Source organism: Monodelphis domestica, chromosome 2, assembly GCF_027887165.1.
Source record: "Monodelphis domestica isolate mMonDom1 chromosome 2, mMonDom1.pri, whole genome shotgun sequence".
NCBI classification, from domain to species: domain Eukaryota; kingdom Metazoa; phylum Chordata; class Mammalia; order Didelphimorphia; family Didelphidae; genus Monodelphis; species Monodelphis domestica.
This window is the reverse complement of record NC_077228.1, coordinates 444,867,048-444,879,371: the sequence shown is the minus strand read 5'-3', so window position 1 is coordinate 444,879,371 and position 12,324 is coordinate 444,867,048. Positions and strand designations below refer to the sequence as shown.

Below are 12,324 nucleotides of genomic sequence, written 5' to 3'. Positions count from 1 at the left end.
CTGGTTGGTCACACATAGATGTGTTGAAATATGTATCAATGGAAGAAGCATTCACACTGATGGGATCACAGCACTATTCCACTATTTCCGTAATAGCTCACATTTTATAGAAAGCTTTGCAGCTTACAAATTGCTTTCTTTAACAAACCTGTGATTTAGTTAGATCAAATAAAAAGAAATAGCAGAGGATATTTTTCTTTCTGCTTTTGAGTTGTGCTGAGAATGCCTTCAATGAGCCTACAGGATTCACACTTAAATGCAAATACTTTTATTTATCTCCAAAAAAACATTTATTTTATCTATCTGAGCATTCATCTATAGAACATTAAATATAAAAGACTAATAGCTGGATAGCAACTTGTTCTAGAACTTTCTGTATGAACCCCTATTGAAAAAGATGAGAATAAGATAAAATATAACTATAAAGGTAAAATAAAAGTATAATAAAATGTAACTATAATAATAACAATAATATTTACATAATCTCATTTAGCCCTTTTAATTTACAAGACACTTTTATATGCATTGCTTCATTGGTTCTTTACAATGATACTTTAGGCCTTCTGGGTTCCCTTTTCATCCTCATTCACACATCCTGTCTAACTTTTGCATCAGAAAGACTTTCCAAATCTAGACTTGTAGAATTATATTTACTGAATTTTTTCCTTCCTTTCAGACATTAAAAGTATACCAACATAGATAGGTATCTTTGTAATAATGATTTGTTTGGTGGGTACTTTAATCGTTAATATCAATGTCTGGATTTTAGTATCTTTTGTAAAGGATGTCAATGCCACGATTGAAAAGGTTTCTAAGTAGTTTTATGTTTCATGTATATTCTTCAGCAGAAAAATTGCCAATCCAAATAAAACTAACTGCTCTTTAAGAGGCCAAGGTGCTGAATCCAGACTACTGACAGAGCCAATGGCAGCCTTCCCACCTGCAAATAATATTGAGTATACTTTGGCTAGAGAATTGTTCAAGAGGACACGTGGATCAATTTAACAGCAATGATTTCTGAGTAACAGACTAAAACTGAGCCAAATACTGATGAAAAAAAAGCAAAGATGATGATCTTACTATATTTGTCAGATACAAGACATAGCTAATACAATGAATAAACAAGTAGAGAATCCTAGAATTTTGATAGAGCTTACTATAACTAGACTTCTTCCCATAAGATGAATTTTTACATGGATTGTAATATTTATGGGGAAAGATGGGTGGATAAGAAGAGCAGGGGATACAGAAGGTTTGTAGCAGGAAATGGAGGAATTGAAGGGAGAGAGGGAATATGGCTGCCAGTGAGGCAAAAGGAGAGAGATGCCCCCTGCCTAGAGGCTATTTTTGAACAAAATGGGGTGTCCAAGAAATGAGCCACTTATGATAACCTACGGGGACATCTTCTCTGGATTGATGTCAAAGATGCCCCAGAGCAGGTAAATACGGGCCCTCCAATGGGACAAGCCTTTCCCCAGACTGTGGTTGCCCAGCAGGGGTCTGATAAGGATTGTTTGTAGTTGAATGACTGTCCTGAGGTTCAGCTCCCTCTATGTCCCCTGAAAAGATAGTCCTCTTATCTGACTGCGCTATTCAAATAAGATAAATTTTAATAACCAGTTCAGATTGGAGAGGTATCAGGGAAGAGAGAAGAGGGATCTCCCTAGTTAAGCTTTGATTCTTTCTCAGCTTTGGAGATGAGGCTAGGCCTCACAGGCTGGTGGAGGATTTCTCTTATTCCTGTCTATGCTATATCTGTGCTAGCTTTCTTAATTTCAAAATCTTGGCAGCAGACAGAAAGCAAGAAGAACATTTTGACCTTCAGATCTGGTTGGGCCTGTCTCTTTGGACTGAAGAAAATAGAGGCACTTCTATCCAGAGACTGGGAAGAAAAACTCCTCTCACTTCCAACGCCAGGAAAGAAATGCTAGTCATAATAACAACTGCCACTCCCAGTTGCCCCTTCCCCCACCAATTGTCAGTCTTGTCAATTTCTTCTCTCTCTAATATTCCCACTGTTGCTTGTTCGAACACAGTGGCAGAAAGTCCAGAACTTGACAAAGTTTTCCTTTCCACAGGATAAAATATAAAGCTAGAAAAGTCTACTTCATAAATATAAGATCAGGGAGAGGTGATTGTCTGGAGTTTGATGGCGATTGTTGGATTTTATTAAAATGCAAGTTCCAATATAAATCAATAATATAATATGGCAACCAAAAATTAATATGATTTTGTGCTTCATTGTGATAAGCAGAGTGTTAAGGGTTAGAATGAGGTGGTTGTCATTTTTTACTCTGTCCTCGAATATTGTTTTCAGTTTTGTCCACTTTTTGGGAAGGGTGTTAATAATATAGAGAATGATGCTGCTAAGCCCAGAAATGACTAGTGAGAGTAGGATGGTGAAAAGCCTCATAACATTGCTATATAAAGATTGATGTAAGGAACTGGGGAAGGAACTTAGCTTCAAGAAGAGGAGCACAGCTAAGTTGAATCATAATAACTATCCTCAGTGCTCTTTGATGTCAAGGAACCAAACTAGAACTAGTATGTAGATGTTAAAAAGCAAAATTTTCCTTGATTTAAAGACCTGTTTTCAAAGTACTAGAGCTATCCTAAAGTGGAATGAGTTCTTTTGATATGGTAATAGCTTCTTCCTTACTGGAAACATTCAAGTTAAAATTGATGAACCACCTTTTGATTTGTAGTAGAGGAGGTTTTCAGTCATTTATGATCTAGACTAGATAGCTTCCAAAATGCCTTCCATTTCTAATAGACTGTGATCCTTCTTTCTTTCCTTCCTATCTTTCCATTTATTTTCCTATTTCTTGTGATATAAGTTTATAGTGTTGCTATTTGCCTTTTTTTTGCCAAAAGAGGGAAATTGATGAGGTAGGGGGGGGAATCATGTTATTTAATGTTTCTTCTTAGTTAGATTTAAGTTACTGAAGATTTTTACTGTATTTTTTCCTCAGTGATAAAGACCCAGATATGCAATAAAATCCAGGCTCTTCTTTTGGCTTGTAAATATGTCTGCTTTCCAAAAAGGAATTTCCTATAGAGAAAAGTGATATCAAGTAAAACATTCATACATGAGGCCATTGGATCAAATGTTCAGGTAAATATACTTTTTAGCTCCCAAGTACATGGGAAGCAACTCAAAGCAATAATAATAATAATAACAATAATAATAATAATAATAATGAGCTCAAAATCTCAAACAAGTACAGATACATTTTTTAAGATTTATTTTTTTATTTTTTCCAGATTATATGTTGATACAATTTTAATAAACATTTTCTGACATTTAAAAGAACATGTTCTGTCCTCCTCTCCTAACCCTCCATCCTTCTCAAGAAATAATATATATATATATATATACACATAATACAATACATAATATAGGATAGGTTGTACATGTCATGTGTTATGAGACAACACATTTCACTATTCATGTTGTAAAAGAAGACACGTATCACATACATTAGAGAAAAATTTATGAAGGAAATAAAGTGGAAATTTGTGCTCTTCAATCTACATTCAAACTCTCATCAGTTTCTTCTATAACAGTGGATAACTTTTTCATCATAAGTCCCTTAGAGTTGTCCTGATCCTTGCATTGCTGAAAATAAGTCATTCACAGTTGATAATTGTTCTTTGTTGCTATATTGTATACAATGTTCTTCTGGTTCTGCTCACTTCACTTTGCATCACTTCATATTAGTCTTCCAGATTTTCCTGTGATCATCTTGTTCATCCTTTCTTATGGTACGATAGTTTCATTCCAATCATGTACCACAACTTACTCAGCCATTCCCCAATGAATAGATATCCCTTCATTTAACAGTTCTTTGCCACCACACAAAAACAAAGGCTGCTATAAAAATTTTGAACAAATAGATTAGACTGTCTTGTTGTAGAAAATGATTGGATGAGGAGACTTTCATCTTTTGCCTATGCTTGGAGATGTATGGTACTTATCTAAATATTAGTTTTCTTTACCAAATAACTGCTCCAGGGAAGTTTGTATAGTATTCACATAAGCATATCAGTGAGTTGAATCCAGTTTTGCAAGTTAGAAAACACTAAATTCTGGTGAACAAGAAATAGACAGGAAATCAAATTTTGTTATTTTGAATCAAGTAGGTATAGAATAGGGGGCTCAGTAGATTTGAGCAAATCTGATATTAAATCTTCAGATATCTTAACAACAAATCACTTATTCCACCATCTTTGCCTGCTCTCACATTTTTTGGGTATGGATAGAGACTACAAAATTGCTAAGCTTTTATGAGCATGGAAAAAAGACTTGGATTCAAACCTCACCTTGGTCACTTCTAGTTAAATGGTGCCATGTGAGTCTTTTCATCTCTCTAGGTCCCAGTTTTCTCATCTGTGAAATGAAGGGGTTAGACTCAGTGGCTTCTAGGCTCTTTTCCAGCTCTAAATCCATGATCCAAATACATCAAAAGAATATGATGAAAAAGTAAGAAATTCATTGACCTGGTTCTTTTTTTTTTCTTTACAGTACTAAATAGCTTAAATATGTCTGTGCGCATGCATGTTTATTTGACTACATTTGACTCATTGTTTTGGCACTGAAAGGAATTAACTTAAATCTTTCTCAGGGGGAGCTTTAACTTCCAGAAGAAGAATGTCCTTGATCAATATATTTAGGCTAATTTGATTCCAAAGGAGCTTCCCTGCTGTTAAAGTGCATATTACTGGATACACAGATACTATTAGATAGCCTAGATATTATTAGAATTCAGATTCTTTTAATAATAATGATGATGATAATAATATCTTGACATATATTTCCTTTCCTTGTAGGAACTTGGCACTGAGCACAGTACTACTGTTTAAAAAAATTCAGGAAACCTTACATAGGGATAAATATTAATAATCCTAATTTGGGGGGGGAGTTTGGACCTATATTTTCATTGGTACTTCCTCTACGATGCACATTGGGACCTTAGCTGTAGAGAATTGTCTTAGAAGATTAAAGACTTGAATGATTTATCTAGGGCCCCACAGCCAGTTTGTATCAGAAGCAGGCTTTGAACCTAGGTCATTTAGACTCTCAAGTTACCTCTCTGTCCTTTATCCAGACTGCCAATTTCAATTTTATAACAAAACTGGTGGTAGAGTGAGTTTTAGATATTTATGAAGGATATACACAATTAAATGATAGGTGACAGGGAAAAAACTTATTTCTCTTATGAGTGGTTGATAGGAGAGACCATGTGTAGGCACTTCTTGGGTCTATCAGATGATTAGCCCGCTTGTAAATGGTGGGGTTCACCAAGAGAGGATCTTTTGTCAGCAAGACACTTCTTACTTGTTGCAAAATAGGTCACCAAGTTAACTCAATATATATATTTAAAACTCTTTGATTTTGTATTTGCTTACTAAATCCCAAAGGGAAACCTTTTCCTCTTCTATAGTGGGAAATGTGTCACTGAAGAATATTAGCCTTTTGAATAAATTCCAGGAGACCAAAAATAGATGTTGTTCCCCCCCCCCAGGTTAATTTTTTTTTTGCTTCCCTTCCCTGCAGACTAAAAACTTCTCCTAAAGCAAGCTTCCTTTATCTTTTTATTTGGCATCCTCTTTTGTTCTAACCTTAAAAGGCATCTTTCATCTGTGACTCAACAAGGTTTCTTTACCTCTCTAAAATAGATGATTAAGTGTACAGAGAAATGTGGTGTCTTGTTTGTTCTCTAATGGTTTTCAGTTTATATTGGGAAGTTTAGGAAAAGGTGGTAGTGCTAACTACTGCTCTGAGTGGAAGATAGAATTTTTCTACTTTAGAAATGAGAAAATTGATAGAGGATTGAAGAGATTGTCTAGTATTACAAAGCAAGAAAATGATATAGATGCATCTTGAACAGGTTTTTGTGTTTTCTTTATTAAAATAATTTTATTCCATGGCATTTAGATCCTTCCTATTTGAGATAAATCTCTTTGTACAAAGCCACAATTATAGGGAAATACTTTAAAACCCAGAAGTTTACCACCATAGATGGATTCATATTATATTATTTCAACTATAGTTAATTGTTTAAATAAGAAAATTTCCTCTCTAACCCCTTGGTCTCATTCTTGTTATGAAGATACAATGAAAGCAGCTTGGTATAAAGGAACGTGTACCATTTCTCATGTTGGAGGACCTGGCTTTAAACTCTTCTTCTGATAAGTGATTTTGGGCCTTTACTATTGTTTCCCCAGAAGTAAAATGAAGTGGTTGGACTAGATAGTCTCTGAAATCCCTTTCAGTTGTCTAGTTAGAATCCTAGAATTTTGGATCTAAGGATCTGGTCCCTAAAAGATTCATCAGTGAATGTATGTCACTCTTGTTTACTTCCTATCTTTCAAAAAGTATAGATGCATCAGGAAAGCCAGGATGAAGATAGTCGTTAACAATTAAAGCATCTGAACCAAAATGTGTTCCCTAACAATATCTATTTCAATAAGTGGGTCCAAGAGGTTTAATGTTTGGAGTTCAGCAAGAGGTAGGTGAAGAGGGAATGAAGACAGGGGCTATAGGCTTTGTGTTTGAGAAGTTTGGCAGAAAGGAGAAACAAAGATAGAAAGGTCAAGTTAGGGAGATCTCTGCATCCTGAAGTCAGGAGGGAAGTAATAAAGGAAGCACAAATTTATGAGACAGAGTGAGATGCCTCAAAAGTTAAATTTACCTAGGTACAGAAAGAATGGTTACCATTATAGAAGAAGGAAGGACACTCCTTCCTTTGAGACTAGTGGCAAAGATGAGAAGTTAGCCAAAGATGCATGAATTTAGGTCATCAACTGAGAGATAGGGGAGGGATTAGGGATTTCCAGAGTTAAGAGGAGATCCAAAATAGCAATTGTGGAGACTGTTTGGGAGAAAGCAAAAGAAGGATTATAGGATTTGAGTGGTGGTAAGGGCCAAATTGAAGTTAAATACTGGGCAGCTATAATGGGAAAATTTTGCACAATTCTGTATCTCAGTGCTCTGAAGGCTAAGAGTAGGAAAAGACAATAGAAATAGTACAGGATTGGTGGGATAAATATATTCAAATGCTTTAGAAGGGAAAGGAAATAAGAGTCTATGGTGGGGTCAACAGTAATGTGAGTGGCTGACTTCAGATTCTGAAATTTTAGCTTAAGAGGCATAGAACCAGGGGTTTTAGAGAAAGTATGAGGATTTGTATGAGTGAAGATCCCACGGATTCTACTTGAGTGATTTTGGGGATTAGGAAATAGTAGACAAAAGGGTAATGTTCCCATTCATTTCTTTATTTCATCAAAGAATTAAATATTTATTTTATTAAAATGTAAAAATTTTATTTTTCTGCCAATTACACTTTGAAACTATCACTTTAAAAATTTTGTGAGCCAAATTCCTTCCCTCCCATATTTGCCTCCTCTGTGAGAAAGCAAGCAAGAGTATCAAATATTTGTTGAATGCTTATTACATGTAAGGTATTGTGTGAAGCAGTGTGATATACATGGAATGAGAGTTGATCCTTGCCTTCAATGAGTTTTTGTTCTTATTAGCAAAACAGTGAATCAATAAATAAATAAATTTGGGGAGACCCTTAAAATATAAAATTAAAGAGTTTAAAATTCATTCTTTTCGTAGTGTAATAAAAAACCTTTAAGCAAGAGACTTGTATGATGAACATGGTGTTTTTACAAAGATTAATCTGACAGTAATGTACTGGCTGAATTGTTGTCAGGATGTAGTGGTAGGAAGCTTGTGAGACAGAGACATACAAGACAGGGGGCTAATTTCATATCTAGGTGTGAAATGACCAGGTCCTGAAATGGGTGGAAGTGGAAGAATGGAAAAAATAGTTTTATTCTATAAATCTTTTTCCAATAGAGGAAGACATTTACTTTCCCTCTCCTAAATATCACTTGTCCATTTCAACTTGATGATGTTTGTATAGATTTAAGACTCAATTTGTTTAGAAACCTACTCCTTTATATCATTTCCCGCAGTCTTTAAGGAGGGTGCTGTAGTGTACTGTTACTAGCAATGTGTAAAAGTGTGGCTATAAGGACCAATGTAGAAACTATGGCATTTCCCCATTGTTTCCTTGGCCAATGCTCTGCTGCTGGGCAGCTATGAAAAGACTGTAGGAAATGTTTATATTTTGGTACTCACTTTGATAGGTTGAATTAAGAAAAGGGCTGGCTGAATGAGCTGTCTCATCCCTTTTGAGTATTTATGGGATCGTAGTAGTAGGGTAAGGGCAGGTGTAGCATGAATTGATTTAGGCTAGTTCTTTTGGGGAATTTGTTAGTGCATGCAGATACACTTCTTAAGATAGAGAATTAGTGAAGTTTTAATGGAGTTGGGAATTGAGTCTTTTTCCTTTGGTTCTTTATTGTGATGAGTTCTGGTATGCATGGCTTTCTCTGTTGGTTTGGAGTTGAGATTCATGAAGAAAGACAGAGACTAACAGACAGACAGAGACAGAGGCAGAGAAGAAACTCATATTCTTGCCCTTGACCTCAAAGTCAAATATCATCCAGTTTAGAACTGATCAGTAGTAATCTTTTAATGCTGGTAGGATAATTCTAGTCAGTTATTTTATTTAGAATTAGTGTGCATTGTATGCTGTTCTTCAGTTCCATTCAACAAACATTTGTTCAACACAAGTAGTTTTCTCTTTCTTTTTTTTTAAATTTCCAGATTACTTATTGATACAGTTCTTAATAGTCTTTTGGGACATTTTGCAATCCATGTTCTCTTCCTCTTATCCCTTCCACCTCCCCAAGAAAGCAGGTAATATGACATAAAGTGTACATATGTTATACAATATATATTTTCATATTGCAAAAGAAGACACATATCACTTACAATAGGGAAAAATTCACAGATGAAACAAAGTGAAAAATGGTATGATTTAATATGCATTTAGATTCTATCAGTTCCTTCTTTGATAGTGGATAGCAATTTTTGTCATGAGTTCTATGGAGTTGTCCTGTATCCTTGCATTGTTGGATAATAGTTAAATCATTTGCAGTTGATCATCATGTATTATTGCTATTGCTTGTGAACAATATTCTCCTGGTTCTTCTCATTTCACTTTGATTCACTTCATATAAGACTTTCCAGATGTTTTTGTGATCATTACTTAATAACCCGGTGAGTTAAATACTATTATTGTCCCTATTTTACAGATGAGGAAATTAAGGCAGACAGAAGTTAAATGACTTTCCCAGGGATATAGAGCAGTAAAGGCAGAGAAAAGATTTGAACTCAGATCTTCCTTCATCACTCTACCAACCAGTTGCCCTAACTAATATGGCAATCTCACACACACACACACACACACACACACACACACACCTAATACAAAAATGAAGACATCCCATAAATGCCAGGCTAAAGAGTTTGTACTGTTGTCATTAGGCAATTGAGAATATGAGAAGAGTTTTGAGCAGAAAGTTAGATTGTCTAGTGTGATGCTTAAAAAAAAAAACATTAATCTGGCAGTGTTAGGGATGATTGACTTGAGAAGTGAGAGTGGGTGCTGAATGACCTATTAGGAGACTATTTGCAATAATGGTAATTATTGCAGGTGTTAATGAGGGCATTTGGAAATAGAGGGGGAAGTGACTAATGTAGAAGGCATTTCATGAGTAGAATCCACAGGACTTGGAATTTTACTGGCAATTGGAAATAAGGGAGAAGAAAAAGTAAAAAAAATAATACTAAGGTTTTAAGCATGGGGGACTAGTTGAATACTGCTGTTCCTAACAGAAAGGACAATAGCAATTGAGCATCCTTCCTGTAAAGGACCAGAAATAAAAAAAAGAGCAAAATTTGCAACATTAGGGATCTATCTATCTATCTATCTATCTATCTATCTATCTATCTATACATAAGCAGCAAAGAAGACCATTTGAATTGTGCAAGAAGAGGGAAGTACTAAGTGCTAAAGTTTCCAAGTTGCTTGACTACCATCTTTTTACATCTGAGGCTTTTAAGGAATTCTAATGGTCTTCTTTTGTTTTTCTCATCCTTTATGATAAAAAACACAATTCTCATAATTTCCTGACATCCTTGAATTCTTGGGCTGTTTTAGATGGATAAAATGAAGCACTCTCTTACACTTTGTTTAATTATGTGCCAAATTTAATTTTTAGAATTTGTTTTCACAGTAAAAAAAAAAACAAAAAACAAAAAAACTCATCCTAGTCTTTATATTCTTAAATCACATTCAAATTAACTTTTATTTCCTTGAATGATCTCTACATATTTTGATTTATTTGGATTGTACGGATGGTACTGAAAATTAAACTTGATTATTTTCAATCAAAATAGTAATTTTATGTAAATATCACATTTTCAGAAACTCTTTTGTTCATTACTGCTACTTATCAATTCCTATCAATAATTCAACATCTTAGATATGAACATGTTTCAATTTTATGAAATATTTTTAGCTCACTAGTAACTTGCACAAAGGAGCAAAAAGTTACTCAGCTTAACTGATAAGCTTGGTTTCCTGTGAATTTAGTGCACTTTGCAATAATTCTGTTCCATTTTAGTACCAACCTGACAAGTTGTTAATGTCATTGTCAAAAAACTAATAGCTCCCATCATTCTGTTATGGTTGTCTCAGAAACTCCAGTCTGACTCTATTCCCATTGCAGAATGTTATGGTAGATATTAAAAGGAATAACAGTAAATTAGCAGGCATTCTTTAAAGAGAAAGCTGCCAGAAATGCTTCTAATATAACACTTTTATTTTGCCTAAAGAATTAATTTTTCATTTTGAGAATATGAAAATAGCTTCAGTCTGAAAAATTATGGCATTAATAATGTCATAATATTAGTAATTCCATTTGAAAATGTATATATGGCACTGTTAAACCTTTTGTGAAAGAATTACTCTTCAGACGTAGTAAGCTAATGTCATCTTAATTCAATGTGCTGGAATATAAAGGTTTCTATCATAAACTTTGAGCAGGCTATAAGTAGACTATTCCTCAAATGCCCTGGAAAAGTTTTTATTGAATGCAAATTAAGATAGAGAAACTTTTGATACTGTCTACTGAGTTCATTTGTATTTCCAGTAAATGATTAACTCATTAAGGAACCAGCCAGCAGTGGAAAATCAGACTGGCCCTTCTGTTTAATGAACAGCTTCAATGCAAAACTTCCATAATCAGTATAATATTGTACATTTAAAAAATTTCTCTTGTGCATCTATTTATCTTCATCAATGCATCTTTGTATAGAGAAGACAATTATCTTTCAGAAATGTTCTAAGTTAGCTGATTTTTTTCAACCTGGATAATTGCTGAATGAGTAAAGAAAGGAAGGTCAAGTAGTTAGAGATGAGGAGAGAATAAAAGGAATCTGGCTTTTTTAATCCAAGTTTTCCAACAGTTTTTTTGTATAACCTTGAGACAGTCATTTAACTTTTGGTATACTTAATTTTCTTTTGTTCTATAATCAGGAATTTTACAAAAGAATTCTCGTGAACTAGCCAGCTCTTGAAAAGAAGTATATAGCACTAAAAAAGAATTAAAATATCTTGTCTTGTGGTATGGTAGAAAATATAATATATGCCCATGTAATTATGTGCACACACAATCAAAATTGGAGTAAGCTAACCCAAAAGACATTGAACCCATCACTGGAGGATTTCATTCAGACTATGGATATTCATTTGTTTGTGAAGAGTGTTCAGACAAACCTCAGAGTGCTCTTGGAACACTTCTCAGTTGATTTGGCCAGTGGGATAGAAAGCCAAGAATATAGGATCAGGAGTCAGATCTTAGTTATAGTCTAACTTACTTTGATGACACTGACCAGGTCATCAGTATCTCTTGGTTTCCACATGTATTGACAGAGAAGACTGGACTAGATTGCAAGAAGAGTCTCTCAGTCCTTCCACTCTGTAGAAGGAGTGGAAGAGAGAGCAGAGGAGACAAGAAGAGGGAAGTGAGAGGAGAGGTGGCTGAAGAGTGATGGGAGGAGAGAGGTGGCGCAAGGGGGAGTTGGGGGATGAAATCGGATAGAATAAGATGGGGCAGGACAGAAGGTAAGAGAGGGAAGGGTATGGGGTAGGTAAAATAAAGTAAAGTAAGGTAAAAGGGATTAGGATACAAGTGAATGCAACAGAAGTAAATTTGGGATCTGTGAGATAGCATTAGAGAATATCTTTATTTTATAGGATAGGAAACTATTTATCCAAGATCCTAACAGAATTAAGCCAGATCTAGAGCTAGAACCCCTGTTTTCTGCCTTACTTTTCAACTGTAATAGCTGTTCTTCAGTACTCATTTCTTTAAAAGGAGGAAATATCTTAATCAAAG

The 12,324-nt window shown here is 34.7% G+C and overlaps 1 protein-coding gene across 4 annotated transcripts in view; it reads left to right on the top strand.

Moving 5' to 3' along the window:
* PRKN (parkin RBR E3 ubiquitin protein ligase) overlaps positions 1 to 12,324 on the top strand; it is a 1,990,036-nt gene that overhangs the window by 610,004 nt on the left and 1,367,708 nt on the right. Inside the window, exon 2 of one of the 4 annotated variants that reach the window (XM_007484870.2) lies at positions 2,973 to 3,115. The exons of the other annotated variants lie outside the window; for them this stretch is intronic. The gene's annotated coding sequence lies outside the window, so the exon portion shown is untranslated. The remainder of the gene's footprint in view (positions 1 to 2,972; positions 3,116 to 12,324) is intronic. 4 annotated transcript variants of the gene reach the window in all.